The following is a 5,434-nucleotide window of genomic DNA, read 5'->3' as shown; positions in this document are numbered from 1 at the left end:
AGCAAGGGACCATGGGTTATTGGACTCCTGGCTCTGCTATGACTCTGTGATCTGAGGCAGGGCATTTAGGTCTCAATCCCTCACGGTGCTGAATGCCCTCATGTCCCATTGACTTCACTGAGGGCAGTGGGTACCGCTCAGCACCTCATGGGATCAGGCCTTTCACTTCACCATGCCTCAGTTTCCCCATCTGTACATTAGGTATATTGACACATAGTGGGCAAAGCACTGGACTGAGACTTTGGAGACTTGGGTTCTATTCCTGGCTCTGCCACTGGCCTTCTGGGTGACCATGGGGGAGCCACGCCCCCTCTCTGCACCTCAGTTTCCCCATCTGTAAAATGGGGATAAGGATCCTGACCTCCTTTGCTTGGACATCTCTGGATGATAACAGCTAGAGGTTGTTGTTATTACTACTACTTCCCACAGGGTGTAGGGACGGGTATGGGATGTGATGACCATGGATCCTACCACAACAGTGAGATATATGACCCATCTCTCTGCGACAGCCTTCAGACAAAGCGGGAAAGTTGTGTCCGCACTCAGATACCTCACTGAGAGGACCCTCATAAATACTTAGCCAGACAGAGGCAGGGTACTACGGCTACTACTGCAGCAGCCTTTGGGCTCTACAGCTGGGTATGGACCCACCAGGTCAACATATTCCTGGAGCCATCAGCCCCCTCCTCATCCCCCACCCTCTTCATGCTGACACAGAGCGTGGCTGCAGATTGTGGATACCCTCTACTTGGCCTCCTGACCTTCCCAAACCCTAGCAGTTAGGTGGCATCTCATGTCTATGCTCAGTGGGGAGCACAATCTGACCCAACATCAATAAGCAAAGGCGGAACATGGGACCTGGACAGGTTTGAGTTAGGAATGGAGAAATCTGAAATTCACCTCTGTTTAGAGAGCCCAGCAGAAGGCGTGATCCCCCTTTCAGTCCCACACAGGGTACTGCCAGCCTCAAGAGATCAAAAAATAAATGAGTTGGATGCCAACAAATCAGGAAATTGGCCCCCCAAAACATGTGTCTATTTACAAAGAGATTATGTGGGGGGTTTTCAGTCTGCCCAACAATTGGTGAACTGCCCCTGCCCAGACTGAGACAGAAAGTGTGTTAATGCTGCCCATGCTCCCAGTCATATTGGGTAGGAGGATTTTGGCCCCTGCTGCAGGAGTTTTCACCCCCCGGCAATGAATTCTGTCCCCCAACGATCAAATCAACCCTGTGCCCCTCGTCTCCAAATCAGTTCTGCCCCCCAGACGCCCATCAGTTCTGCCCTCACCTTCCACCAGTCCAGCCCCCACCTCACCCAGCCCCCACCAGTTCTGCCCCCAGCTCCTCCACCCCCACCCAGCCCCCATCTCACTCCAGTTCTGTCCTCACCCCACCCAGTCCCCACCAGTTTTGCCCCCCAGCTCCTCCACCCCCACCTCACCCCACTTCTGCCCCACCCCCACCCAGCCCCCACCAGTTCTGCCGCAGCAGCTCCCCAGCCCCCATTTCAGCACCTCACCTCCATGCCCCCTGCGGTTCTTCACCCCTCCCAAGCCAGGGGGGGCAGCTCCAGGGACAGGGACAGGGAGAGGAGCCCACGCGGTGCTCACAGGAGGGGAGGGGGCAGGACAGGGAGATAGAGCTCTGATTGGTTGCTCTGCCCCTGGAGGAGGCGGGCAGAGAGGCAGACGGCCAATAAGAAGGGGGCTTTTCCCCCTTCCTTCCCCCCCCCCACTCAGCGGGGCTCAAATTTGCATGAGGCCGGGAGTGACACCAGCTCCGCTGAAATCCCGCCAGTGGCAAACCATGGTGGGAGTTGGGCGCTACTAAGGTCCCACATCCACCCATAGGGCTAAAGTAGGACTTAACTGGTGCTGATGGCTGGTGCCTAGGCCATGTGCTAGGTCCGTGAGGCCCAGGGGGCGGGGCCTGTGCTAGGTCCATGAGGCCCAGGGGGCGGGGCCTGTGCTAGGTCCGTGAGGCCCAGGGGGAGGGGCGCGTACTAGTTCTGTGAGGCCCAGTGGGCGGGGCCTGTGCTGGGTCTGCTCTGTGCCTAGGTCTTGTGCTAGGTCTCTGCACTGCAGTCAGTTATGACCCCTTGAGAGCAAACTCTTTGAGTAGACTCGTGTGTTCCCCCTACCCCAAACATACACACAGCAACTGTGGTGAAGATCCCCAGCCATCGCCGCAGCCGGTCTTAGACTGCGGCTCCTGCGATTTCGCAAAGGATGAGGTTGTGTGGGGGTGTCGGAGGAGTCACACATCGGGTCTCAATTGCCGGAGTTGTGTTGTGAAATACCAAACCTTTATGGCACATGCTGATATTAGGAACATATTTGAGGGAGTTTTTTTCTTTCTTTCTTCTGCATAGAGAGGAGACTTGGCCAGGCTGGAAGAAACCCAACACAAAGTCGAAACAGATGCTTGCCGTGGGCTTGGCTCGTTCCAGTCACAACCGTGCACAGTGCATTCTTCACCTGCTAGCCCCGAGGGGCCCCTCCAAGCCCACCGGGGCCGGCTAGGGCACATGATGATATGTCTGCAGCAGGGGCAGTGTTGATGTTGTTAGCCCTATTCATAAGAGAAATCTGGGTGGCCAGATTCCAAGTTGGGATGTGTGTTCACTTAAGGAAGAAAGCTCCTTTAAAGTAACAAGGGGCACTGTTCTACCCCGGAAGACCAATGTCCCAGGCACTCCGCTGATCAAGCTAATCTGTCTGTAAATCCTTTACTCACCGTGGTAAACATCTGCTCATGTGGGAAGCCGTGTGGCTTAGTGGATAGGGAGCTGGCATTGGCATCCGCTCACCCACAGCCCTGCTGTATGAGGTTGGGCAAGTTGCTCTTTGGGGCCTGAACGATGTCTCATTCAGGGATCTCAGTCAGCGCTATTGTATTCCAAACAATAGTAAGGAAAAGCACCAGTCAGAGAGGTCATTGCTCGCCCATGTGAAGAAGAGGTTTACCAGTCTGTCCTGCCTTTGCCTCGCGACCGTGTGGGCCAGGCTTTCAAACACCGGCTCCTCTTTACAAACAGAGTTTTCTGGTGCAGTTTTGCACCCCCAGTTATTTGCAAGGGCATGTTTGGCGGAAGCAGCTGGTTGCACCTGCATGCGTTTTGGGGGTGCAAAACCAGAGGCTTGGTTAATGCTGGAATTAAATCTGGCTCTATCTATGTAGCTGATCATCTCGACTACTATAAATGCTTTGTGCCAAGCAACCTTAGAGACAGGGCTCCCATGCACCTGCCCAGAGCTGTGGGCGTGGCCTGACTGCCATGGGTCTGCTCGCACATATGTACAAACAGGCACGTGCTAACACAGGCAAGCACCCATGCGCTTAATAGAGACTCGTGTGGCCCCAAAGACCCACAAATGCATAATCACAGACTCAGATACTTTGTACACACATTGTACACACACCCTCTCTCATGGACACACATACACTTGCAGAGACTTGTGTACACTCACGCACACTCAAACACACCCTCTGGCTCAGTCTGCACCAGCCAGACTGATGCCTGTGCAAAGCCTCCAGGAATTTGCTTTTCTGTCCTGCTCTTTTAGCCAGTGCTGTGTGCTGTTGTTGTTTTAAGCTAATCTGTGCTCCAATCTCAGCTATGGGAGCAGAAGTTTCTCAGTAAAAAGTAGAAACTGAGAAACAACTTCATGCAGCTCAGTTATTCTTTCTTCAAAGTATCCTCACTTGTAAGTGACCCCGGGATCTGGCCCCATACCCTTCTCTCAATCTCACTGAATTCAGCAAGGGGCATGAGAGAAAACCAGAGACAGGATCTAATGTGTCCATGGACGAAGTAAACGTGACACCCACAGCTCCAGAGACCAGCTCAAAGATCATGAATGCGGTGATATTCCCCAGCCATTTTGGGGCGGAACTAAAGTGACTCTGGTCCAACTTTGCAGCAATATGGCTTGAATGTATACAATTGCATTAAGGGCATTTGAGCTGCACAGTGGGAAGTTGCATGCTGTTCAAGGGGCCACTGGAGTGTGCTATCACACTGGAGATCTCAAAGAGCCGTACAAAGTTGGGCAAGTCTCATTATCCCTGTCTTACGGGGAAGGAAACCAAGAGGAAGTGACTTGCCCAAGGTCACACACCAGGTCACTGGCGGAGCCAGGAACAGAACCAAGGCCTGGCACCCAGGCCAGTGCCCAGTCTACAAGTCCGTACTGCCTCGACAATGGGATGTACCAATAGCCACCTTCAAATATGACCCGGGGCAGTAGGTGGAGAAAGGACTGACGGGCTCACCCAGTCTGATCAAAGGCATTTTGCGTGATTAACCCCTGTGTAATTTCCCTGAACGGGTTACGCTACCTGCCCTTGAGTATCTGCAGTGATCTCACCTGAAGATCACTTCCTTAAGGACTCCTCCAAAATGCCCTGATTCACTACCAACTTTAACAAGCTGTCTGCTAACAAAGACAAGTGGACTGGATTGACCGTGGATTGGGAATGGAGTCTGAAACATTTCCTCTCGAGGGTCTGATTCAAAGCCTATTGAGATTAACAGGGAGGAAGGATGGTCCAGTGGTTAGGGTGCTAGCCTGGGACTATACAGCCATGGATCCAATTCCCCGTTCTGCTACAGACGCCCTGTCTGCCCTTGGGCTAGTCACCCAGTTGTTCCATGCCTCAGTTTCTGATCTGTAAAATGGGGCTAACAGCACTGCCCCACCTCCCAGCAGTGTTGTGAGGCTAAATACATTAAAGACTGATACTATGGTAATGAGGGCCACAGAAAGGCTTCCCCTGATTTCAGTGGTCTCTGTTACAGTGGAGAAGCTCCATTTAGTGTTACGTGCTGGTGTAAATTGGCCTGTAGGGCCGGATACAGCTCTGGTCAGTGATGCCCAGATGGCTTTACCACATGATGGCTGTTTGGCAGCCTATGTGAAATGAGTTTGGGAGGTCTCAATCAATCCCCCATCTGGGACAAGAGACCATAAAAACACCACCTCCATTGCTACTAACTGCTCCCCGTTGCTGTCAATCTCAGTGGAGAGGCCAAGGTCAGGGCTGAGATACAATGCTGGGGAAGTTGGTGCAGTTCCTACCCAGGATGCACCTGATGACAGAAGACTCTTGTCTCCAGGGCTGTCATTCAGACTGGAAAAAAAGATCCACTGGAATTGTTGAGCATTGGCCATCTTTCAATCAAATTAAATGTCTCTTTCCTAAAGACATACTCTAGCTTGACCACAAATTACTGTGTCTTGCTGCAGGAATCCCTGGTTGCAGTTCTCTGCCCTGTGGTATGCAAGAAGTCAGACTAGTTCATCAGACTGGCCCCTTCTGGCTTTCAGCTCTATGAATCTGGGCACGGCCTCCACTTTAGAAATTACTAAAAGAAAACAACGACGTGGAACTAGTTTTATTCCTTTTAATTATAACCCAAAATGTAACATA

This window comes from Lepidochelys kempii, chromosome 25 (genome assembly GCF_965140265.1).
Source record: "Lepidochelys kempii isolate rLepKem1 chromosome 25, rLepKem1.hap2, whole genome shotgun sequence".
In the NCBI taxonomy this organism is placed as follows: domain Eukaryota; kingdom Metazoa; phylum Chordata; order Testudines; family Cheloniidae; genus Lepidochelys; species Lepidochelys kempii.
The sequence above is the reverse complement of the archived record's forward strand: the minus strand, read 5'-3'. Positions refer to the sequence as shown.